Source organism: Hemicordylus capensis, chromosome 4 (assembly GCF_027244095.1).
Source record: "Hemicordylus capensis ecotype Gifberg chromosome 4, rHemCap1.1.pri, whole genome shotgun sequence".
NCBI lineage: Eukaryota > Metazoa > Chordata > Lepidosauria > Squamata > Cordylidae > Hemicordylus > Hemicordylus capensis.
In genome coordinates this window covers 39918676-39945382 of record NC_069660.1, presented here as the reverse complement: position 1 = coordinate 39945382, position 26707 = coordinate 39918676, and the positions used below count along the sequence as shown (strand labels likewise).

At 44.1% G+C, this 26707-nt stretch overlaps 1 protein-coding gene and 1 long non-coding RNA gene across 3 annotated transcripts in view; one reads left to right on the top strand and one right to left on the bottom strand.

Annotated features, from left to right (window-relative positions):
• LOC128322355 (uncharacterized) overlaps positions 1-9623 on the bottom strand; it is a 34030-nt gene extending 24407 nt beyond the window's left edge. Inside the window, exon 1 of the long non-coding RNA XR_008305674.1 lies at positions 9344-9623. This is a non-coding gene — a long non-coding RNA (uncharacterized LOC128322355). The remainder of the gene's footprint in view (positions 1-9343) is intronic.
• The window catches only part of PPP1R16B (protein phosphatase 1 regulatory subunit 16B), a 187648-nt gene continuing 170543 nt past the window's right edge, over positions 9603-26707 (top strand). Inside the window, exon 1 of one of the 2 annotated variants that reach the window (XM_053243464.1) lies at positions 9603-9963. The gene's annotated coding sequence lies outside the window, so the exon portion shown is untranslated. The other variant, XM_053243465.1, reaches the window with a different exon arrangement.

Here is a 26707-nt window from a genome sequence, read left to right as displayed (position 1 = left end):
ATTTGAACTCGGGTCTCCCTGGTTCTAGTCCCACACTCTAACCACTCTGAAATATGAGGTGCAAAATATGAAGTTATTTTGCACCTTCATATAGATATAGATATAGGATGTCCTGCAGCCACAGTCCTCTTCATCTGCACTTGTTGTCATTGGACAATGCTACTGTCTTACTCAGCATGCAATGCTCCATTCCAATCCAATCTTTGACCTTGCAGGTCATTGTATCTGAACAGAAATAATTTTGGAGATAAGGCTCAGGGAAAGTTAAGGTTAAGCATATAGTCATCAGGCCCCTCCTTTAAAAAGCCCTCATTGGACCCAGATGATCTGAATAACTTTCAATCAGTTTCTAAGCTCCCTTTCTTGAGCAAGGTGTTGGAGAGTGTGGTGGTGTCTCAGCTCCAGGCTGCTCTGGATGAATCTGATTACTTTATTAGATCCTTTCCAGTCTGGCTTCCAACCTGGATATGAGACAGAAACTGCCTTAATCTCCCTGGTGGATGATCTACGCCGGGAGACAAGACAGAGGGAGTGTGACTTTGTCAATTTTCCTGAATCTCTCAGCTGCTTTCGATACTATTGACCATGGTATCCTTCTGGGACGTCTCTCTGGGTTGAGACATGGGGGGCACGGTTACACAGTGGCTCCGCTCCTACCTTGAGGGTCTTACTCAGAAGATGGTGCTGGGGGATGCCTGCTCCACCCCCTGGCCTTTGGTCTACGAGATGCCACAGAGATCTATTCGGTCCCCCATGCTGTTTAATGTCTACATGAAACCTCTGGGAGAGGTCATGCTGAAGACGCCCAGCTCTACCTATCTTTTAAGTCAGCAGACACTAGGGAGGCAGTGGATGCTCTGAACCGTGGCTTGGAGACTGTTCTGGACTGGATGAAGGCAAACAAACTGAAACTTGATCCAGATAAGACGGAAGTACTCTGGGTTGGTAAAACTGATTATCTGAGTAGTAAGGTAAATCTGGTCTTGGATGGGGTCACACTCCCTCTGAAAGACAATGTCCACAGCTTGGGGGTGCTTCTGGACCCAACGCTGTCCTTGGAGGCATAGGTGGCGGCAGTGTGCAGAAGTGGCTTTTACCTGCTATGATCCTACTTGGAAAAGTCAGACTGGTTCGAAAGACCAGAGGTTCAGACGATTCGAAGGTCGGGGGGGTAACTTTAAGGATTGGGGAGGTGCTCTTCCCTGCCCCACACTATGTTCCCTCTGCCAGTGCTGTTCTCAAAAATGGTCCTGCTGGGGCAGCAGCGTACCTCCTTGCTGCCCTGGTACGTAGAGAACCAGAAGTGGCTGGATGTCGCGGACCACTTCTGGTCTGTGACATACCGAGGCGGCATGGAAGTATGCCGCTGCCCCTGTGGGACAATTTTTGAGAACAGCGCCAGAGGGGGAAACTTGGTGGGGAAAATAAGGTAGGGTGTGTGTGTGGGGGGGGGGGGGCGGGGGAGAGCACCTTCCCCAGTCCTTAAAGTTATCCCCACCACCACCTTTGAACCAGCAGTCGCCGGTTCCATGCACATCCCTACACCTGGCCTGGCCTCTAGTCTATATCACTCAAAGAATAATCTTGATAAATACAAATATGACATTTATATAGTGCTTTTCAACAAAAGTTCCCAAAGTGGTTTACATATGCTGTAAATATATATGGCTCCTTGTCCCCAAAAGGCTCACAATTAAAAAAAGAAATATAAGATAGGCAACAGCCACTGGAGGGATGCTGTGCTGGGGCTGGATAGGGTCAGTTGCTCCCCCCCTGCTCAATAAAGAGGATCACCACTTTTAAAAGGTGCCTCTTTGCTCAGTTAGCAGGGGGAAGTGTGATACTTGAGTGTGATACAAAACATTGTACCACACTCAAGTACTCTTAGCTGGCTTAGTGGGACTTTTCTCTCCAAACAAAACAAGTTTATTTCCCCTTCCTATAGCTTCACCCCGTCAGAATTTCCCGTTATTTAATTCAGCAGTTAGTTTGCTTGCTTGCTTGCTCTCTCTCCTGCTCCAGTGACTTGAAATTCCATCCCGCCCTGCAGCAAAACCTTAAATAACCTCCACCTCTATTTCTCTGTTCTTATTCCCTCCTACTACCCTTCTCAATCTCTAAAGCCCTCCCAATCCTCTTATTTTGCGGGCAACACTGGATTAAAGGATGGGGGCGGTGTGTGTGTGTGGGAGGAGTCCTGCTTTGGCTATATGGGCACCTATCAGTGTTTCCCACAAACAGACCAAGGTAGGGTTGACAGTTGTTCAACCAGCTGCTGTAAATGTGTTTTTAACAACAACTTGGGGTGCAGATTTTAGCTGAAATAAGTCTCAGCAGCTCATTTGTGCAGGAACATAGGAAGCTGCCTTGTACTGAGTCAGACCATTGGTCCATCTAGCTCAGTATTGTCTACTACACAGACTGGCAGCGACTTCTCCAAGGTTGCAGGCAGGAGTCTCTCTCAGCCTATCGTGGAGATGCCAGAGAGGGAACTTGGAACCTTTTGCATGCAAGCACGCAGATGCTCTTCCCAGAGCTGCCCCATCCCCTAAGAGGAATATCTTACAGTGCTCACATGTAGTCTGCCATTCAAATGCAAACCAGGGCAGTTCCTGCTTAGCAAATGGGACAATTCATGTTCACTACTACCACAATAGCAATAGCAATAGCACTTACATTTATATACCGCTCTATAGCCGGAGCTCTCTAAGCGGTTTACAATGATTTAGCATATTGCCCCCAACATTCTGGGTACTCATTTTACCGACCTTGGAAGGATGGAAGGCTGAGTCAACCTTGAGCCCCTGGTCAGGATCGAACTTGTAACCTTCTGGTTACAGGGCGGCAGTTTTACCACTGCGCCACCAGGGGCTCCTGGTGGCGCAGACATCAAGCTGCTGTTGAAGGCACAGAAGCAGGCTAGATCTGTCAGCTGGCAACCTTAAAGCATCAAGGCATCACTTTGCAACCTGGCATCAATGGACCCAAGTCCATTAAAGGGTCCATCCAGCCCAGTTGGCCCCTGCAGCATTCACATCTGCCCACCACTGCCTGGCAAGCCTTCCCATTGGGCCCTGGCTTACCAGGCACTGGTGGGCAGCAGCAGTGGAAGCTGTTCTCCATGGTGCCACAACTTTAAATTGTCCACGTCCTGCCCCCGATACAGGAATTTAGGACATAGAAAATTCAAAATGGTTTTGCCAGTGAGAGGAGCATCTGCTGCTTCTGCCTACTATTGTCCACCAAGAGAGATAAAAGGGGAGCAGACAGAGACTGTGCATCCATTCCAGTTTATTTTTCCCCAGTGACCAAACACCAACAGTGGGCAGTGTGTGAATGCCACAGGGCGAATGGGCTTAGTATGCCACATGGGCCCAGCACAGGAATTTGCCTTAGGGCCCTGGATCTTGGTGCCACCCCAATAACAAAATACATAACCATACACCCAAGAACAAATCTTTTATTTTTACTTTTGTGTTGGCCCCAATTCTATGTCTCCTGATTAGTACTCACTAGCTAGGTTTGACATCCTGAACTTAGAGGAAAGGGAAATCTCCCAAGTGGAACCTTTTCATTTACCTGGAACTCCTAGCCAGAGAGGGAAAGGTCTCACATTTAATCTCTGCATAAGTGGGAAGCTGGAGAAGATTCCTGTCTCTGACGTGTGCTTCTTTCGCTGTCCCTTGGAAGGTCAGAGTTTATCCTCTTATTCTCTTAAGTGGGGTTTCTTTATCCAGTGTCTCCAGATTTCTTGCAGCCATGCTTAGCTTGAATGACTCCTCTAACCTTATATCCAAATGTGCAGATATAATAAGGCAATTAACTCATCCACGATTCCTTCCATGTAGGAATCATGAGCGTGTGTGCACACATGCATATGTGTAGCGTATGAAATGACCCTCTGTCACTTTCGTATCATTCATAAAAGATTGAGGATTGTCAGTTAAGACGACCCATACTGGATCACACCCACGATCTATCGTCCATCATCCTGTTTCCAGAATGGCCCACCAGATACCCTTGGGAAGCCCATAAACAGTAGAAGAAGGCATGCCTGCTCTCCTGCAACTACTATTCAGAGGCATTCTGCCTCTGAACCTGGAGGGAGCAAAAGGCCATTGTGACTAGTAGCCACTGACAGACTTGTCCTCCACAAATCTATGTAGCCCCCTTTTTAATCCATCTAGGCAGCAGTTAGCCATCCATCACCACATCTTATAACAGAGAAAGCCTATCTTTTTTCTGTCCAAAAACTTTTGACGACCAGTTTCATTGGATGACCTTGGGTTCTAGTATTATGGGAGAAAGGAAAAATCTTTCTCTCCACTTTTTCCACACCATGGAGAATATTATAGGTCTCTTCTACACTATGTGTTGTCCTAGTAATAAACCTTGGTCAAGTGGTAGATCTGTTGGCTAATGCTAGAAAGCATGCTGTGATCTCCGTTACAAAAAACCTAGTCTTTGAACTGTTTTAGAAAGTATCACTGATGGTTTGTTGATGTTTGCTCCACAAATATTAAACTGAAGCACTGTATTAAGAATAGCTGTGTACAGTAACGTATTTCTGTCAACAGATATACATAATGTGGGATTGTGATTTGTACAATAATATGCCAGAGTGAAACTTACTGGTGTGTACATGTCTGATGGGACACTTGACCAGAACTCATTGATTAAATATACATAATGAGCAAGTCTGAGCTGGACAAACAATGGATCCTCCCCTTCTGCTGCAGCCCCCATCTCACCCCATGGGCCACCTTGTTCCCAATGGTCCTCTGACCCTCAAGTGCATTGGGGGAGGGAGGTGCCTCCAGGAGCTGAAGTGCAGAGGAGAGGATGGGAAATCCCCTTCAGCAAAGTTCCTTCTAATCTGCTAGTTTGGATGCAGTCCAATGTGTGCATTTCTCTCTCTCTCTCTCTCTCTCTCTCTCAAGCAACAATTGAACTTTTGATCCAAGTCATTTTAAACAGAGGATACAAGGTCCTTCCATAAACTGAATTTACATATCCTAGGGAGATAGTAGCCATGTTAGTTTATTACAACAACAACAAATAATAATAATAATAAAAGATCTGAGTATAGCATCACATGAAGAGGCCTTATACCAAATCAGACCATTGATTCATATAATTCACTATTGTCTACATTGGCTGGCAATGGCTCTACAGGGTTTCAGATAGTGGTATTTCCCAGTCCTACCTGAAGATGCCAAAGATTTTCACCATGCAAGACTTGTGCTCTACCACTGAGCTACAGATTTGCCATCGGAAAGAGACACTGGTTCATTGTGGCACAAGCTTCTGCAGACTAGAACCCATTTATTAAAATGGGAAAGTTTATGACACAGCAAACACGTTAGCCTAAGGCGTCACAAGACACCTTTTTACATTTGCTAACTTTTGCCGTGTCTGTCACGATGACATTTCAGTCATTATTGCTTCCTGTGCCCCTCTCCTTAAATTAATTATTGTCAACACTGAAGTCCGCAACAGGTCATAGACCTGAAGGATGGTTCAGAGTTACATGGCCAAAGGAGGGAACGACAAGGAGTCCAGCTAAAAAGCTTCTTTCACACACACACACACACACACACACATACATACTTTATTTGTAAATGAAAATGACAGGACAGGATGATTTTATTAAGTACTTTTTAAAAAAAAATCATCAAGGATATAACAATACTACAGTACAATAAAATACATTGTAGCTGGGGATGATGGAAGTTGTAGTTCATCAACATCTGGAGCACCACAGTTTGGGAACCCCTGCTCTAGTCTAGACAATTCACATTTTCCCACAGTCTCCTCCTTCCACTATGGAACAGAACAATCTCTCCCATACATTCCTATTTTTCCAGAAATGAGACATCTTCTGCAGCACTATTCTGTACACATCTATGCTGAACTAAGCCCTATTGAGACCAATAGGTTTACTTCCTGGCAAATATGTATAGAATTGAAGCCTTAATCTTGAAATTCTATTCAGCATTCTGCTGATGGTGTTCTCACTTCCTTTCTGTAATTTTCCTATCTGCTTTTTAGGCCAGGAACCTGGAGAAGATTTCTCCATCTGGGTCACAAACCTGTCAGATTCTCACATCTCCTGAGATTTGCAATTGGCTTCTTACTTCTAGATCTAGCACAAATACATTTAAAGGCATTCAATTTAGGTGAACCATTTTCTCCCCCTCAGAAGTATTGGTCTTGAGGATGCTATGATTAGAATGACTAGGTACAAAAGAGGACAAGGCTCCTGTGTTTTAAAATTGAGCACAATCTAGGCAGGTGCAGCTTATCTAAGATTATCTAAGCACCTGCTACAAGCAGAGAGAATGTTTATCTCCATGATCTGAAAGACTTCATTTGATGATTTCTGAACATCAAATTGCAAACCAAGGCATGGGAGCAGGCCAGGCTGGTTTTTTCGCCATCAGTTGGCAACCCTGATTAAAAGTACAGGAGTCACTGTGTGTGTACTCTCCTTCACTCTGATCATCCTAATTGTAGCTGGGTCAAGTTCTAAAATGGCCTGCAGGTTTTCAAACGCATCATAGTGTACAGTCCAGACAGAAGCCCTATTTTATATGTTTTGTTCAACGCTCTTACAATCTGTGTACAGTGCACATGTGCAGAACTATAGTCAGGAACAGTTCTTCAAATGTACAGTAGTACACTTCCTATCTGTACCCCACATTTGAGAGACCAGTATCCCAGCTTCACTTTAAAAAGTGAACACAGGTACAGTCATTCACACAAAAGCATGTATCAGTAAACAGACAGCAGAAGCAGAACACAGGTGCAACAATGTCTGAACAGGGCTAAAGTGAAACACTAGCTAAGGACTAGGGAAAATGCAAGAGAGAACAAGCAGATTGTAGCTACAACTGCAACACAGAAGAACATTCTTCCAAGTATAGTGTTCTCAAGGATTCCAGTATCCCATCTAGGGATGAGGGAGAACCACCAGTTCCTACCATAAATTCTTGTTAATGTTGTCCAAGGACCCAAAGCTCTTACAGTAATCCTACAGTTGAGTATGTATGGTAGATCTCTAACCAATAACCAGCAGACTTGGGCTTACCTTAATAGACCTGCTCCTTTAATCCATACTTCTGTCAGTTGTACTTAAAGTTCTGACCCCTAATTACACTAATGAACTCCCAAGGATATCCTAGGAAGAAAGCTGAATGTTGTTTCATAGTACACATGTGGGCTTTGATTGAATATTGGCAATATGGTCTAGTGGGTAAAGCTGAATACTCTCAACAAGAACCTTAGCTTTGCTTTTGATTTGACACTGTCTCCAATGACTTCCTTGCTTCGTTGATTCATTAACTTATACTGAGTGTTTTGAGATTGTTATACAACCTAGAAGTACAAAACAGTGTTAATTCAGCAGCAACTTTAGTTTACTGTTAATCTTTGCTATAGACAAAAGTTTTTCCTCCAGACATTACAACAGATCCATTTAAGGTCAAGCAGACTCCAGATGTCAAATCTACTCTACATAAAGTAGCATTATATAGAGCAGGCGATAACCTGGATATCCTTCCTGAAAAGAACTGATCTAAACATAAAGTAAAACAATTTCTGCTGGTTCTCAACAGCAGCTTGTTTTAGGAAGTCTTGGACATAACAAGGTCTTTTTTGTTAAACCGAGTTTCAAGCTCAAGACTCAAAGATTGTTTAAAATGCAAACAATAAGATTTGCTGTGTTTCAAGACTCTCATTGTTTCATCTCAATGCAAATGGGATTTAAAAGCAAGATTATGGGCCTGATTTATCAAAATTCATCATCTCCCTGTCTTTCCCGCAGTAAGAGCATGTTGGCTTTAGCAAAGTTCAAAAGGTCTCTAAGTCTTTAGTACTGCATAAGATCCATACAGATATTTATTGGAAAGATCTCTGGTCATGATAAGGTTCTGGCTTCATATAATGTATTTCATGTGAACAGAGTTCAGTTTTTCTTATTTGCAATTCAAATTTCACTGTGTGAGTAGAACTACAGGCTGAGTTTGATTGGACTTAAGCTTTTGGTGCTTTGCGGTATGAAAATGGCAACATATGACTGAAATTTAAAAACCACTTAAACGGGAATATTGCACTTTTCTTTCAACTAGCATTGGTTGCAAACCTCATACTGGATGTACTGGAGTAATAAGACTTGGTGCTTCCTTTTGCAGAGGGTTAGAACTACCTCAGCGTGCTGGTGGTGCTGCCCATGCTGATCTTGCTAGTTCATCTGGACTAGCAGCAGCAATTGGCAAAGGGATCAATAGCATCCTGAACGTACAGGTTACAAATGACTGCTCTTCTAATTTAGTCCTCAGCAGCTGCAACCGACTACAAGCAAAATCCATTAGAACATTCTCCTCTCTTGCATAACTTCAATGCAAAATTGAAATTAGGCAAAATAACTTTCTATCAGGTTATGCCCTACATCAGAACATGTAGGACATAAACTGATTTACAAAGTGCTTTGCTGTTTTACTAGAAGTCTGCTGTCCCAAATGGGGGTGGTTATTTCAGACCAGTATGGGATTTCTCAACTTTGCAACTCTCTTTTCTGCATAGGGGCACTCCCAGTTTTCAGACTTTTTCCTTGGATCAATTTCATCTCCCAGATCCCAGCTATACTTTTCTAAATCCCCCTCTCCTTTGGCCTGCTGAAAACTCAGGTCACAAACTCCTGTTTTCCTGTTCTCTTTCCCTAGTCAGATATCATGTTATATGTATATACAGGTGTCTGTACACTTATACATCTTTTTGTGTACTGTACCTGTGTTCATATTAAAAGTGAACCTGGATACAGACCCCCTGAAATGCAGGACAGATGAGTGTACTGCTGTACTTGTGTTCAACATAACATGTGAATCACTGTGCCTGTGTACATGTATATAAGTGTGGAACGTAGTGTGAATAGGGCTGGGTCTTCTGCCGGCCATGGTTCTAAGTTCTGAGCAGCTCAGTCAATAGCTGCCAGAAAATTATTCTGTCTGTCCTGCCTCTCTATGACATCAGGGCAGCTCAGCCAATCACTGCCAGAGGCTTCATCATAATTGCCATCACTACCACACAGTATCCTTTCCCATTACTTAGGTTCTATTTGCTTTATTTTATAGGCTGTGGAAATGTGAGGTAAGATGTGGGTTCTGAAACCAGCTATCACATTTTATCCTTTTTTTAATTTATTTTATCCTTGGGGCCACACTGCCTCTCCCATGTCTCCCTCTCTCACTCAACATGCATAAAAACCTGTTAGATCACTTTGGACCCTGCACCCCACACATCTGCACCACTTGATTTAGTGCAGCACAATCCTGTGCATACTCACTCAGAAGTTAGTCCAGCCGTGTTGAATGCTGCTTTTCCTCAGTCATGTATAGGACTGCAGCTTTACTAACTCGGTGAGTTCCTTAAAAAGGGGAGGAGCTTAGGATTGTTACTTTTGAAGTGAGTTTTTCATTTGCTTCTAGCTTGAACAAAAAAAACAGTGTCTCTGACTTCTCTTTCGCTCTGAATGTCTGCATTTCCTTCCGCCCCAAATATACCCATCCCACACCGCGGCCCACTCTCCAATCTTCTTTGAGGGGGGATTGCTAGCGCTAGCGGCTCATCCTTCACCTTCCAGCTAAGTTGGCATCTCTGGTCCTTAACCGCCGCCTCTTCCTCCTCCCGCTCTCTCTGCATAGCTCCGCCTTAAAGGAAGAGGTGGGCGGGGCTAAGCAAACCAGACCTAAAGGCTGTACCACCATCCGCGCTGGCTCTTTCCCCAGCCTGTCTCAGCCAGTCGCCTTGGGAATCTGCGAAGGAACTGTTTGCTCCGTCGGGGGCTTCCCCGTTTAGCCCTCTGCTGCTCTTGCGGCCGGGAAAGCACCCCGATCGTGGGGCTGCTGCCTGTATCTGCTGCCGCGGTTCGGGGGAACTGGCTCTGGCGGGTCTCAGCTGCTGCCGGTGAGTTGCACGGAGTGTGAGTGACAGAGTAGCTGCGGCTGTACAGAGCGGCGATTGGGAGCCGGTGGCTCGTGTGCGGGCGGCGCGTCTCGCGGCTCCAGCCTCCGATTACTTTCCATAGGCGCCAGGTGTAGACAAGAGTCGGAGCAGAAGAATCCGGAACGCTTCGGGGGAGTGGAGTGTTGGAAAAGAGGCGTACGGGTGAGCCGAATCAAGCCGCGTTTCTGTTAACTGCCCGGAGGCTCGAAAGTGTAGATGCTAGATCCGCTGCGAGGCCACGCCTTTTTATTGTACATCTTCTGGGCATAGAATAATTAGCTGTTCTCTTCCTCCAGTATGGGGGAAACTTCTGGTAATTTATTTCCGAAGTTTACCGTTGACGCTCTCCATTGCCGAGAAGCCGCATCTTCTGCTTGGCTGGCAGCCTCACACGTGTGGGGGCTGATTGGGGGCAGCTCAAGTCCCTCTCACGCGTTCACTTAACGTGTGTCACCGTGAAGAGGGGCGGGGCGGTGGATCGTGTCCGCTGTCCCTGCTCCTTACCTCCATGAAGCTGTATGTGTGTTGGAGAGGATGGGAGTGAAGGAAGTCTTTTGCACATGATCGGAGATATTCTTGCATTTTATTGTGGTTTCGGATGTTGCACCTCTAAGCCCAGGTTGCTCAGTGGTAGAGCATCTGCTCTGCATGCAGAAGGTTTCAGGTTCAGTCCTTGGCATCTCCAGGTAGGAGTGGGAAAAGACGCCCGCCTGGAACCTTGGAGAGCTGCTGCCAGTCAGTGTAGATAATACTGAGCTAGGTGGCCCAAGGGTCTGACTCGGTATAAGGCAGCTCCCTATACTGAGAAAGGCCCTTAATCCATCTAGCTCAGTACTGTCTACCCAGATTGGCTGCGCCTTCTCCAAGGTTACAGGCAGGAGTCTCTCGCAGCCCTATCTTGGCAACGTACTGTATGCTTTGGTAGTTTGTTGGTTCAATTAAAGAAAAAAATCTTGTCCTATCTTGGAGATGCCAGGGAGGGAACTTGGAACCTGCTGCATGCAAGCAGAAGGTTCACACATGTAGTCTCCCATTCAAATGTAACATGTAGTCTCCCATTCACACATTTAGTCTCCCATTCAAATGCAAACTGGGGTGGTCCCTGCTTAGCAAAGGGGACAATTCATGCTTGCTCCCACAAGACCAGCTCTCCTTCCTAGTTAGAGCTTCAGCCACCCCTGCTGTGCTGCCTCAAATGAAGCCCAGCAAATGGGCAGAGGGCTGGAGCTTCCTGAAAGCGGAAGGAGGGGCATGGAGTCCCTGTCAAAAAAAAGACACCACAGCATCCCTGTGCTGTTTGCCCTGCCTTGAACAGGGCTGTGCATTTGCTGAAATAACAGCATATTTCTTTTTGCGTATTTCTGTGGAGTGTCTCTGTATGCATGCAGTCAGTGTGCATACACTGTCAGTGTGCAGAAACTCCATTTCTGTGTAGTGTGTCTGTATGCGTTGTCTCCCCGGCAGCTGGAGGGGTGTAATCATGCTATGCAGGGGTAGATCTAAAAGCTGTGGGCAGGTGCAGTGCATGTTCTCATTCCCCTCTGTGCGTCTGGATTCCTGCTTCAATTGCACATGTTAGTCAGCCTCGCTCTCTTGCAGACCCCTGATGAATACATATCAGTTATTTCCTGATCCCCGCTTGCTGTTTCCATTCCGTTCCGTTCGGTTCCATTCCTCCTCTTCCTCCTCCCCCTCCTCCTCCACAATACAGACAGGATGGAACAAATCCAGTTAGGGAGTGTGGGTATTGTGTGAGGTTGAGAGTGTTGTACCGCCCCCATGTTAGCAAGCAAGGGGGTGATTATCTGTGAGTCTGTGTGTGCAGGGGTGGGGTGAGACTCCTCTGTGGATGAGGCATAGATCAGTTGCAGAAATAGTGGGCGGGGAGAGAGAGATTGGGACTCATCTTTTGGAATGAGAGAGTTGAATCAAAATAACATTATGCATTTAAGAGTTCGTGCTTAGCTGCTTTATATAAATTGTTGCCCTTTTAAAAATAAATAAATAAGGGAGTTCTTAATTTTAGAATATTGAACAGTAACGGGAACAAGTCAATGTAACCGGGAGGATTATAGAGGAGGATCTGCAGGGGTGGGTGGAATTATCAAGAGCACAGTAGTGAAAGGCAGGGAGAGAAGGTTTAAAATAAAGAGGGAAGTGCATTTCTTCAAGCTTTCTTTCCCCTGGATACAGCCTCTTGCAGATGTCTACTGTAAACCACTTCCACAGGCATGTGGTCCACACATGTAGCCCATTGGTTCTGCATCTGACCTACCTGTGTGTGGTTGACCTGTGAACAGTCCCTTTGTGGGTGGGCTTGCACAGAACAGTCTGTTATCTTGCAAAAAGCAGCCTCAGGGCCCTTGGTTTTGTGGACAACCCTACATGGGTACAGTTTGATCTGAAGTAAAGTCTTGTTAACAAGTTCAACTGAAGGTTTGTAGATTAGGGCCAGGGCCAGTAGATGTGATTCTGACATCCCCTGAATGTTTCTGGAAAAGAACTTCTGTATTTCCAGAAAACTGAGGACTAGAAACATTGCTTTTTAACTCTCTGCTTCAAAGTTAGGTCCTTGGTAAATCTGTCTGTAGCCATCTAATGGTGCAGCAGGGAAGTAACTTGCTTAGGGAGCAAGAAGTTGCCGGTTCAAATCCCCACTGGTATGTTTCCCAGACTATGGGAAACACATATAACAGGCAGCAGTGATATAGGAAAATGCTGAAAGGCATCATCTCATACTGTGTGGAGGATGGCAATGGTAAACCCCTCCTGATAACCTCATGGCTCTGTGGTCGCCAGAAGTCGACACCGACTCAACGGCACAACTTTACTTTACTTAAATCTGCCTGTGCTGTGTAGTACTAAATTCCTCATGTCAGTCATGGAGATGTACAGCATTGTTTATATCCCCTAATCTGCAGTTTGTCTTCCAGTTCTGGTCCTTGAATAGGTTTATTAGTGCGCGTGTGTGCATACGCATACGCATGCTTGCTTACAATACTTGCCTTTGTCCAGTGTGCGATGTTCACTTTCGACACTTTTCAATTCTGGTGTGGCACTGGCATCACTCTTATTCCCAAGTTAACCTTCTGAACACAATGATGACCCGTTTGTATTATGATGTTCACAGCCCGCGAGTGTCCTCTAGCAGCAACTGGCTAGTTGGTTCCGATGTCACAGTGGACCTGGGCAGGCAGAAGAAGCACCCCAACTGTTGTGGCTTCCACTGGCTGCTGTGATGTCACGGTGAGCCTGGGCAGCATTGAGCCAGGCAACAGCCAAGTGCAATGGAGTACTTGGGAGCCCTCAGAATAGATGTGGTCAGCAAGCAACTTCTGTTAAATTAAACTAGGGGTTTCCAACCTTGGGTACACAGATGTTGTTGGACTGCAACTTCTATCTTCAGTTGTGGCGGGGGTTGATGGGAGTTGTAATCCAACTATATCTGGGGACTCAAGGTTGTGAACCACTGAATTAAACCGTGTCATGATTGCCTGCCTACTACAGTTGTTTGAAGACAGCATGCCTTGATTACTTATTTATGTATTTTTACATTTATTTTTTACATTTTATATCCCACTCATCCTCCAAGGAGCCCAGAGCGCTGTACTACATACTTGAGTTTCTCCTCACAACAATCCGGTGAAGTAGGTTAGGCTGAGAGAGAAGTGACTGGCCCAGAGTCACCCAGTTAGTTTTCATGGCTGAATGGGGATTTGAACTCGGGTCTCCCTGGTCCTAGTCCAGCACTCTAACCACTACACCATGCTGCTGGTGATGATTTTTTAAAACCATCAGAGTGGTTTGGGAGCTTTTTGATTATCACAGATAGCTGATGCTTGCTGCAGAGGTATGTGAATGTTATTGGGTGGGCGTGAGAGTCAGGAGTTGGACTCAGGATAAATCCGTGCTTCACAGCAGTGGTCCAAATTCAAAGAAAAGGCTGTGTGCCCCTCCCATTCATTGCACCCTTGACCCTCAGAGTATTATGGTGATAGATGAGGTTGTTAAAAAAAAACCCTTGGATAATCTAGTCCAAGTCTTCCTACATCAAGCAGGATAAGGCTGTATGCTAATCCTGGTGTACTGTGGTACACGAGGGCAGTTTATTCCATTGCATGATTGGCTTTGGTGTTATCGCTTGGCATAGTTTCCGTTCGCACTGAGTGGCAGCCAATTCAGATGTTCATTTTTCTGCTGTCATTCTTGTGTGGTTTTCTGTTGGTTCCCTTGGAATTTTCCTCTGCCTTGCCTGCAATCTAGGCACCATCTGGTAGTTAAGTAAAATGTGAGCATTTTTTAAAAAATGAGATGCTGCTTAAAGTGTAGAAGAGGAGTGCTGGAGCATCTAGGTTTGATGGACTGCAGCATTGCTGTCTTTCTTGGAGCCACTTAAAGGGAAAATGCCACATGGAAAAATCTCATTTGGTGTGTGAAGGGAGCAGGAGATTTGGGCTGATATACCTTGAAAACACTTTAAACTGAGGCAATAATATTGAAATTTCCCATTTTATGTATGTATATGGTGTGTGTGTGTGTGTGTGTGTGTGTGTGTACACACACAAACACATACACACACATATATCTCACTTCTGACAGTACAGTACTAAGTGTGTTGCAATTATTGAGGTCAGTCACACGACCGGGTGTGGGTGGTTGGAACGTGTGGTTTAACTCACCTTCTCCCCCCCCACCGCCGCCCCCGCCGCCAGACAATGGCTGCTTGTTCCTGGAACTGTGCTCCCAGACGATCCATGCTGTATGCCTGCAATGTGCAACTCTGGAGATCCCACAGTGCACTGCGCGGCACATGCAATGCACCCAGGAGATGGGCGTTCTTGGCACCCTCCTCAGTGTGTGGCCAGTCTGGAAGCAACCCGGCTCACATACAAGCAGCAAGCCGAGGTTAAGGAAGCGCTTTCTCCCTTAACCTTGACTAAAAGCCAGGCTGAGAAGCTGGGCTAGGTGGTTCTGGCCTGCCAGGATGGGACCCAATTCCACAGTTCTCACGCACAACCTAACCCAGGCTGCGCATCAGTGTTCTCTCTAATTTTTTTTCCATCTGTGTGCAGAATGAGTTTTGTTCTGGGCGACTGTATCAAGGCAGTGTGTGCACATGTGCATTCAGAGTGGGACCTTCCTGATTCAACCTGAGTGGGATAGAAAATTAACTGAGTGGACATCAAAAAATGTGTGCACGCGCACACATGCACATACCTTAGAAGGAACAGTGCTGGGCATCCCTAGCCTGGGTTTTGCAGTTATCAAGTAGTGAACATACATGTGTTCCCTACCTGAGTCACTTAAGAATGCTAGTGAGAGTTGGATGTTAGAAAAGCTTCCTTCTGATAAAGACAGATTACAATTCGAGGAGAGTTTTACCTTGAGTTTATTTAGGAGTCAGGCCAGGCAACAATCCATTTCCTACAAAGGTAGGAACATAGGAAGCTGCCATATACTGAGTCAGACCCTTTGTCCAACTAGCTCAGCATTGTCTACACAAACTGGCAGCGGCTTTTCCAAGGTTGCAGGCAGGAATCTCTCTCAGCCCTATCTTGGAGATGCCAGGGCGGGAACTTAAAACCTTCTGCTCTTCCCATCCCAGAGCGGCTTCATCCCCTGAAGGGAATATCTTACAGTGCTCACACATGTAGTCTCCCATTCATAAGCAACCAGGGTGGACCCTGCTTAGCTAAGGGGACAAGTCATGCTTGCTACCACAGGACCAGCTCTCCTAGGAAACCTTTGCATATGATGTCATTCTCTCATCTGCATTCTGAAGTTGTGTACCGTTCCAGGAGAATTGTACCCTGTTATTATTTAGATCGACACTGAATATTTGAGCTGCCTTACTGGTGTGGGGTGTGTGTGTTTGTGGTTATGAATGTGATATGAATGTGGTGACTGAGTTACCTGTTGATCTCTCCTTACTCAGTGCCGTGGCCCTCGGGTAATAGAGATGCACGAGTGTTGGAGGTGCATGTGGAACTCACTCTTACACTACCTTTGGAAAACAGAGGTGCTTTGTGAATCTCCAGGAACAGGGCATTTTCTAGCTGCAGAGAACCAATAATTGGTTGTCCCTGGTGCTTGATTAAGGTGTACAGTTGGTTACTGCTGGCCAGTTTCAGCTGTTGTGCTGGCACATGGGGAAAATAACTCTCTTAAAAATATGTAGGGTCCAGTTCATTCAAGACTTAACAGGATAAGACCAGAATTTTAAAATGTCCCACAAGTTTCTCAGGATCAGTGCAGACTCTGGAACTCTGCTCTGAGTAGTGCCAGTGCCAAGTTTCTTGGGATCCTGCGGGGTCAAGTGCCCTTGAGAAACCCCTCAGTGGTGGTGGGAGAGGGGGGTAGGGCAGTTGTGCTGGTAGCTGCTGTGCCGGTGACCACCATATCTCCCCCCTCCATTAAGGCAGTGTCGCCACCATAGTATTACTGGATGTCATGGTGCAGTGGGGACATTGTATCCTAGGTAAAGGAAAAAGCTGGTCGCCAGCACAGGGGCATAGAGATCTATAAAATCATGACTGGTGTGGAGAAGGTTGATAGAGAAAATTTTCTCCGTCTCGTGTAACACTAGGATCGGAGACCATCCCATGAAACTGATTGCCAAGAAATGTAGGATCGACAAAAGGGAGCACTTTTTCACACAACGCATAATTAACCTGTGGCATTCTCTGCCACAAGATGTTGTGACAGCCAACAACCTGGATGGCTTTTAAGAGGGGTTTAGATAGATTCATGAAGGACAGGTCTATCAATGGCTACTAGTCTGAGGGCTATAGGCCACCTCCAGCCTCAGAGACAAGATGCCTCTCAATACCTGTTGCAGGGGAGTAGCAGTACGAGAGAGGGTGTGCCCTCAACTCTTGCCTGTGAGCTTCCCCAGAGGCACCTGGTGGACCACTGTGTGAAACAGGATGCTGGACTAGATAGTCCTTGGGCCTGATCCAGCAAGGCTGTTCTAATGACATAAGAAGCTGCTTTACACTGAGACAGACTATTGATCCATCTAGCTCAGTATTGTTTGCCCTGACTGATAGCAGCTCTCCATGGTTGCAGGCAGACCTCTCTTTCTCCCCCAGCCCTACCAGGAGTTGCCATGGAGTGAACCTGGGACTTTCCACATGCAAGTACATGCTCTACCACTGAACCACGGCCCCTTCCCCTAAGAGGAATATCTGACAGCAGAGAGCACTCACATGTATTCATCCATCCAAATGCAAATCGAGGCAGACCCTGCTTAGCAAATGAGACCGTTCATGCTCACGACCACAAGACCACCTCTTTCCCCCCCACAGTTGGTAAAGAGCACTCTCCCAGGGCTAACTCCCCCACCCCTGCCTCCCAATCCACAGGGGATAATTAACCAGCAGCTGCTGCCATCTTTTTTTCACTAGGACCATGGGCCCTTTGATTGCCCTGGACCTTGAACCAGTGCCCAAGTTGGTTGACGCTGGCTCTGACTCTGTGGCCAATCTCCACCAATAGTGAGCCACAGTATTCTGAGCCTGTAGCAGTTTCTGGGCAGTCCAAGGAAATGTGATGATGATTTGATCAGTGGCTGCTTCATAGGAACATAGGAATCTGCCTTATACCGAGTCGGACCATTGGTCCATCTATCTCAGTATTGTCTACACTGACTGGCAGAGCTTCTCCAAGTTTTCAGGCAGGAGTCTTTCCCATCCCTATCTAGAGATGCCAGGGATTGAGTCTGGGACCTTCGGTGTGCATAGCAAATGCTCTAAAATGAGCTGTGGCCCTATCCCCAAAGATGGCACACATCCAGGCACTGTTGCTCAAGTATTGTTAGAAGTGCCAACAAGGAGATGCACAAATGCCTTGTAAGGTCTGAAGGGGAATTCATGCTGGGAAGAGGTGCACCCTTTTGTGTTCAGAAACTGAGAGAAAGCAGGACATTTTTTGGCTGTGCAAAGATGGAGGGAAAGACCCGACAGTTAGCACTGCTCTAGGTGTTAAATATCTCACATTTTACTGGAGGACACATATTTCAGGAGCTCAACAAATGTTGCAGCCGAGTCAAGTCCTCGGACTGTACTGTACACAAGTGACATTTACATCAATTTTGGTTTCTCATATTGGTAGTAAAAATGGCAGTTTTATTTGCTAGAATGTATATTTGATTGAAAACGACCTCTTATACCTCATTAACATTTTATAGCTGTGCATTCTAGATGATGGTGCTTTTAGTTAGTGACAGTGTGTGTCATGCCTTTAGTAGGACTCTCTAAAATGTCACAAAATGATGACATAAAATTCACCAAGTAATTATCTACCCTACTGTGGATATTTTTTCCATGATGAACCAACCTGTGATCTATTTTTGTACTTTGAAAAGTGGTTTATGGTGTTATCAGAAATGTCAAAAACCAGCTTCTTGAAAACCATATCTATATCTATATCTATATATCTTGAAAACCATATATAGATAGATAGATAGATAGATAGATAGATAGATAGATAGATAGATAGATAGATAGTCTTTTTCTGTAATTGGGCTGTGTATAATTTTCTGTGTAATTGGGCTGTGTATAATTGGGTTGAGATTCCACAGGAACTGCCTCATGTGGTCTCACGCACAGAATTAAGCTTTTAGAGGAACTCCACATTCTTTTTTCTCCCCCACCCCACTTGTTTTTTAAAGCAAGTTTCTAGCCATTATGAGGATAAAGCTGAAAGTGTGCGGCTGTGTCTGCTGGAATCTGGAAGGGAAGCTGGATAAGGGCAAGGCTACATGTAAACACATCTGTCTCCTGACAAGAATGTGTGTCTGTATGGGTGGGCTGTTGGAGACCCATTTGACCCACTCACTCTTTTCCTTCCAGTGCTAAGTAAAAATGTAGCTTTTCTCTGGGACTGGCTGATGGGTTTCTTTTAGGTGACTGACTGACTGACTGCTGAACAAAGAGGCACCCCTTCAAGTGATTTTTTAAAAATATTTAGCAGGGGGAGAGCAACTGGCCCTATCCAACCCCAGGCACAGTGTTTTCCAGTGGCTGTTGCTGGTGTCTACCTTGTGTGTCTTTTTAAGATTGTGAGCTGTTTGGAGATGGGGGACCATCTTGATTTTTCATTATTTCCCTTTTCTATGCAAACTGCTTTGAGAACTTTTGTTGACAAGCGGTATATAAATTTTTGTAGACAAATATATTTGTAGGGTATAGTGTAGACAAATATAGTGGTATATAAATATTCATTCTAGTAGGAGTAGTTAAGACTGGCCAATTGGGGCTTTCTGTTGTAGGGTGGCTTTCTGTGTGGCCTGCTTGTTTTTATTCTGATTATGCATATTGTTGTTCAGTTTTGGTTATGTATGGTAAGCCGTTTGGGCTGGCAATTGCAGGAAAGGTGGAGTTTATATTCTGAAGACAAAATGAAAAAGCTGCGTTGGGAGTAGCCAACAAGAAGCAGTGGAGGAAGGTCACATAAAAGTTTCCCCATCTGCCATTCCTCAGGTAGTTTCACTGGCAGTTTTCACCTATCTGGAACCCTGCGAGGGGTTAATTTTGAACCCTGGCAGCAGGAGGGCAGAATTTGTAATGGAGAAAGGGTTATGCACCACCCCACCCCTGCTTTTCTGCACTCAGTTGTCTCCTCTTGAAACAGGCTTTTCATGGAGAGAAGTAGGGCCATTGGGTTACCCATTGCTCTCATGTGCATGTACTGTGTAGCTTCACTCTAATATTTCCTGAGTTCAGGCTTGATGCTCCGTTTGACGCCTTGGCCCTCCCCATGATGACTTTCAAGCCCAGGATATATTATGCAAAATAGGAAAACATTACCAAATAAATGATAGCAGCTTAGAGAATGTATGTGAGCTGGTTGGATTTGCATAATGTATACAAGCCACATCATTTAGCATTTCTTGGTGCAGAATAATAATTTTTTAAAAGCTCAGGATACATGCAGTGAAAGGAGCGATGCCCACTCCTTAGATACACATACATATTTTAAGCTTCACACATGTTCTGATATTACAATGAAGGTAGGGGTGTGTGTGTGTGGGTGTGTGTAAAGTGAAAGTGCAATCTGTTTGCCAGTATTCTTCATAATGTCCAAAGCTGTATCCAGGTTATGTCATTTAGGATATGATGTTATTTAGAACATCAAAGCTGTTATTTATGTTATGATGAGGTTAATGAAAATTGCCAGGTCTCAGTTTGGGGAAGAAGGTCATGGCCACTTTGTTAAAGGGAGGTGGTGAAAAGCACCCTTAGCTAGCCACTTCGGCGTGTAGGGCTACCAGACCAGTCTATGGAGGTTCATTCCTTAAGAAGTAGGTGGGTGGAACTCTGGAGCTAGGGTGTGGCCCCTGGTGGGGAAATATGGAAGCTAGTAGTATATGACACTGGATGTTACCTGGTTGGCTGGCAGAGGGGACTTGGTTATGCCTGTTGATTAGGGGTGGAGCCTTAGGGACATAGGGTGGGGCTAATATCAAAGGCTTGCTGGCCAGAAGCAAATTGCCTAGATACTGGTTAGTTGTCCTAAAGTTTTACTCCTTCCCCTGGAGACCCTGAGAAGGAGGTTCAGATTGTGAAATGGCCAGACCCTAATCTCGGAACCCTAGCTTCCACCTGGGTTTTTACATTTGCACTACTGTCTTAGAATTTTAGAACTGGAAGGTATCTTGAAGTTCTTCTAGCTCATTGCAAAAAAAAAAAAAAAAAAAGGGGGAGAAGAGCTGGTCTTGTAGTAGAAAGCGTGAATTGTTGCCTTTGCTAAGCAGGATGCATCTTGGTTTGCATTTGAATGAGCACTGTAAGATCTTCCCTTAAGGTTTGGGGCCATAGCTCAGTGGAAGAGCGTCTACTTTGCTTGCAGAAGGTCCCAGGTTCAGTCCTTGGCATTTCCAGGTATGGCTGGGAAAGACCGCTGCCTGAAAACTTGGAGAGCCACTGCCAGACAGTGCAGATGATACTGCACTTGATTGACAAAGGGTCTGACTCAGTATAAGGCAGCTTCCTATGCTTTAGTGTTCTTAAGCATCCCAAGGCTGTGAATAGAGTGTGATCAGGGGAGGTACAATCTAGTCAGCAGTGGACAACTATCTCTTTAGACCTGCTAAGAACTGCTGACTCTTTCATCTTGTTGCCATCTCTATCCCCAGTGACCTCAATCAGATGTTGCATTAGCGTGGAGGCTGCTGTTTTTGTGTCTTAAAATTTTGTATCTTGTTTTTTTTTTTTGCGGGGGGGGGGGGGTCTGTTGTAAAACAATGTGGAGTTCACTGTAGATTTGGTTGGATTCTTATAAAGAAACGTTTCTTGCATGTGGAGTCCAGCTAAGCTACATAGAGTGAGCCTTTTCGCCTGAGCATATCTTGGTCATTCGTAGCATCATGCTACGAGCATTTTACCACACATTAGGTGTTAAGGTGTGGTAGGGTAGGTGATAGAATGGTGATCTATATGGGCTTGTTATCTGCCTTGAATATTTGGGACAGGCCAGGATACATGCACAAAGAGGAGATGTTGCTAGTTTTTATGTACATTTTAGCGAAAGATAAAATATTTAACTGAAGAGGATCTAGGGTTGCTGTGGTTCTCTGTATAAAGACTATTGGTCAGATGGGGTGGAACTGGATGATCTTTAGGTTCTTTCCAGCCCTGTGATTCATTCTATGAAAAAGAAATGTTGCACTTGGGTGGAGATAGATAGAAGCTAACATTTTGTGAATGCTAGTGTAAAAGCGCATAGTGCTAGACATGTACAAAGGCTTCTGATGAAACCTAGGCATAAAGATGACCAGTATTCTTTTCTGTTTCCCTCTATCCAGCTCTTAAAATCCTTTATCCAGCTGGTTCATCACTAACAAGGTTTCTTTATTAGGCAGTTGACCTACTGTGGATACTATTGGTGCCTGTGGTACCAGCTTTATCTTTGTGTTTGTGAGCACTTCACCCTGTGTTCTTTGCTGTATCATGTTTAGGGTGGCTCTGCCTGTAAAAGAAACATTCCTATGTTTTTAATTAATACTTGGTCAATTATAAAGCCATGTCTAATGTTGTGCTTTGGCTGGTTGCTCATGTGGATGGGGACTGTGGAGGTGGTATTATTGGTCACAATACTTCTGTTGTTTTACATCTCAATGATGACTGTATCTCTAGGTCAAGATCACTTCTCCCCAATTGTACACCAGTAAACACAAGCGCTGCTGAATTGTTCTCTTATCTCAATCAAAAGCCAACGGGGTCTATCAGAAAATTCACTATATGCTACCCTGAATTAATTGGTCTCATTTCAAAGTGTCCCAGTTTGGACTTCTGGATAGGCAACAATTAAAAACAATTCTGTATGCCCAGGCTTTTGCCCTCTGCTGTTATCAGTTATTTTGCTTATGGGATTTTATTGTAGACAGTTTTTGCAAACTGCCTTAAGGGTCTGTTGCAATGGAACTTTATTATTGCAGTTTTATACCATCCTTCCTTCAAGACGTTCATGGTGATATGTATAAAAAAAACTGCCTTGCTTGGGCCTGATCATTCAATATTGTCTACCCCGATTGACACTGGCTTTCCTGGGATTCAGGCAGAGCTCTTACTACCACCTGCCATTTGATCCTTTAGCTGTTAATGCTAAGGATTGAACCTGGGACCTTCTGGGCACAGTATACAATGTTGTCTCATTCCCTCCCCTCTTAATCCTTATAACAACCCTGTGACTCAGAGGGGCAGCTAGGTAATTTTGGAGCCTGGACCTAATGGCCTTTGCCTACCACCACCCCGCCCAAGATAAGCAACCTCCACCCATGCACACACACCGTGACACATGCAGTATTTAATGTGTTTAATTAAACAGTTAAAATTAAATTAACCAGAAGCCAGTATTGAATGGTTTCCCCATTTTTTGCATCTATTTCTATGACTCTGCTCCTTATTGAATCCCCATATTTCCAGTTGCCCTAAAACTTAGTTTCTACCAGACACATTTTTTCCTAGTCCTGCACAAGAATGTGTCCAGATGTGTAAAGTTATTTTGGTTACTCGCCAGCCATTTCACAAATGAACATAGGTACAGTCATTCAGTGTTCTCTAATTTTTTTCATCTGTTTGCGGAATGAGTTTTGTTCTGGGTGGCAGTATCAAGGCAGCGTGTGCACACATGCATTCAGAGTGGGGCCTTCCTGAGAGGGATCTAAAATTAACTGAGCAGACATCAGAAAATTTGTGAGTGTGCACACGTGCGCGAGCCTTAGAGGGAACAGTGCAGTCTTTCACATAAACATATGTACAAGTGTACAGACATCTGAATGTCTGAACTAGGCTAAAGAAAGCCAATGATCCTGCAAAGGACTAAAGCCTTTGTCTTAGAACTAGCTCATGTGAGGGAAAAGAAATGCTGAGTCATCCCTGGAGAGCTGCCTGACTGTGCTTCTCATAAAACGATTCTATATTTCTGGTAGATTTAAAATACTGCTGCTGCCATCCCTCTTATCGGCAGAGCCTGCACCTTCCTGGGCTTGGTGTGGAATATCCTAGGGAAAACTCTCTTAATTTTACTGTTGGATAAGTACAAAAAAACTTCCACGAGTATGCCTACATGTGGTGAGAAAAAACTGATAGCTACTGAGTTCTTGAGGATGATTTTGCATCAGAGAAACCCCCCTTAATGTTTCCTGAGTTAAAAATCAACTCTGAGAGGTGTGTAAAAATAAAAGAACAAAAACCAGTTTTATTCAATTACTACAGAATGCTTCCATCTGAGGATGTTATACACTCAAAAATACTTAGTAGGTTAAAAAAAAATAGTTTGTCTGAGGCTTCAGTTTTAGGTTGCATTTAGGCACGCTTAGATGTTTGCAGAGTCTTTTGCAACATCCTAGGTGGGTTGAGTGTTGGCCAGTGTTTTTTATTCTAATTACGTTGCAGATAAATAATAATAGAACAATATCAGGATATACAAAGCACACAGACAAAGAAATATAAGTTTCTAATGCACAGTCTGACTAAACAAACTGTTCCCTATGCTGGATTCCCTTTTATTGAAAACTTACCAAAACCCCTGATGAGAATCAAGCTTCTTGCAATCTTGTCTTTCAAGGATCTGCAGAGTTATTCCATGAGAGAAACCTCCATGCTGGCTTCCGCCACGAGGGAGCAAAACTCCATGCACCTCACTAAAACCTTCCGCTCACACTTCGCTTGCACACACTACCCTTCTTCCTCTCAGAATTCCCAGCAGCAACTCTCTAGGTCCCACCCACCTGGCATACTGATTGGCTGCCTTGGAGTTCACCAGCTTGTCAGTCAAGATAAGGGTTACTCCCTGTTAATTCTTTAGAGGGAGGGGAGGCTGGTCACTACAGATCCTGTAATGGACAGGTCAGGAGTTATATCAAGGAATCATTCAGGATTAGTACTTTCTGATTTTTGCATAGATGGGAACCAAGTTGACAGTTGGGGACATACACATCCAGCAACAAGGGAATACCCTTTTTCCTCACAATTATTATTCTAGATTGGACTATATCTTTATCTCTGTTGAGCTAGCTAGTACTTCAATGAACCTGCACAGATCATGCTTGAATTTCTTATCATTTAGCAAGTAGAAAAAGGAAACTCTTTGGCAGCCTCCAAAAGAGAGATCATAGAACGTTACCAAAAACCTATCTTTTGGCCTCTACCTTAGCAATATGGGATAGATGGTGAAACAAACTATTCAGGAAAAGATCTAAGGCCTTTCTAGGGCAAAGAGCTTTTACACCGGGACAGAGTACCAAAACCTTTGGGGTATGGACAGCAAACAGAAATTAAACCAAATTATTGGAAAAGAAGAGTGTAAATCCAAAGCTGAACTAGAAGCAGCATTTGGATGTGCAATTCCCTGGTTTGAATGTTGGCAGATTTGGCATTTCCTGAAACAGAATGGTTACCTGGGGGAAATGGAACACTCAACAAAGGTAGAACAACTAAAAACATCATTCTGTGTTATATAAATATTTGCTACATCAGCTCATCTCACTTTTGCACTAAAAAATGGGAAGTGGATATAGGCCACCAGCTCCAAGAGGAGAGGACTGGGATAAAATCTGGTCATCCCATCCTTTAAAATCATCTTCTTTTAACATAAAAGTCTGCGATTACGATACTAATGAGATAGTATCAAACACCGATGCAGCTAGCACACATAAACAACAACAACAAATATTTATATACCACTTTTCAACAAATGTTTCCAAAGTGCTTTACATAGAGAAACAAACAAATAAATAAGAAAAATGGATCCCTTTCCCCAAAGGGCTCACAATCTAAAAAGAAACATTAGATAGGCGCCAGCAACTGTCACTGGAGGTACTGTGCTGGGGGTGGATAGGGCCAGTTCCTCTCCCCCTGCTAAATAAAGAGAATCACTACATTAAAAAGGTGTCTCTTTGTCCAGTTAGCAGGGGAATATGCTGAACTCAGCATATTCACTTGCATATTTAGACAGACTTTTAAGAACAATTCACATGCTATTCAAACCTCAGCTCCTACATCCACATGTGGTGGCTATGTCCAAGGCTACAGCATTTAAGGAGAAGAGTTATCCAGGTTATATATGTGATTACAAGGGTCAGGATCCCCTTAATAGCTGAGGCCATATTTCTTTGATGTAAACAGCACTTTAGTTAGAGATTGATAGTACAGTATTGTTAGCAGTACTAACAATAACTCTTGTTAGCAATCAAAAGTGTTATAGTGAAACACTGGAAAGATAATATGGGCAATTTTGGTTCAAGTTAGGATCTCACAAAGTAAATGGGCAAATTAAGCTGTAAAAGAGACCCCCTAGGGGAATATTCCTGTACCTGTGGGTAAGAAAGGCATGTGTGAAATGCAAACAGTGCAACAAAGACATGCAAGGCCTGGTTGCCCAAATGAAGCAGCATTATGAGAGGTGTGTACCTACCTTCTAAAAATTAAACCTAGGTCTATCCCTGAATATGTATTACAGTATATTAATAATAATAATAATAATAATAATAATAATTATAATTATTATTATTATTATTAATTCAATTTCTATACCACCCTTCCAAATATGGCTCAGGGAGGTTTACACAGAGAAATAATACATAAATAAGATGGATCCCTGTCCCCAAAGGGCACACATTCTAAAAAGAAACTTTAGACACCAGCAACAGTCACTGGAGGTACTGTGCTGGGGGTGGATAGGGCCAGTTCCTCTCCCCCTGCTAAATAAAGAGAATCATCACCTTAAAAGGTGCCTCTTTGCCAAGTTAGCAGGGCTCATTAGACAACAAGATTGTACTTTTACTAGAAAATGATGATTACATAGAATGTTCTTGACTTGTGTTTGACTTGTGATTTAAATCATTAAAACTGAGTCCTGTAAAGCGATTTAAATAATGATTTAAATAGATTTGATTCTAACCAAATCAACCCTGGCCCCATAATGCACATGTTATGGTCCCTATCCTCATCCACACCTCCATGGCTGCTATTTTAATCTTTTTAAAACAAACACACACAAAAAAACATACTGTACTTAACTGAATCCAAGTCTAGGTTTTCTCCAAGTTTTCAGATATTAGAAATCAGGAAGTCCTCTTAAATTCAGAGTCCTGTTCCTTTCAAATAATTGCAGGTATAACCTATATTTAACCTCTACTTTTTAAGGTGGTTGTCTTAAATTCAGAATTGTCTTGAATTGGGTAAATATGGGTAAAAATAGA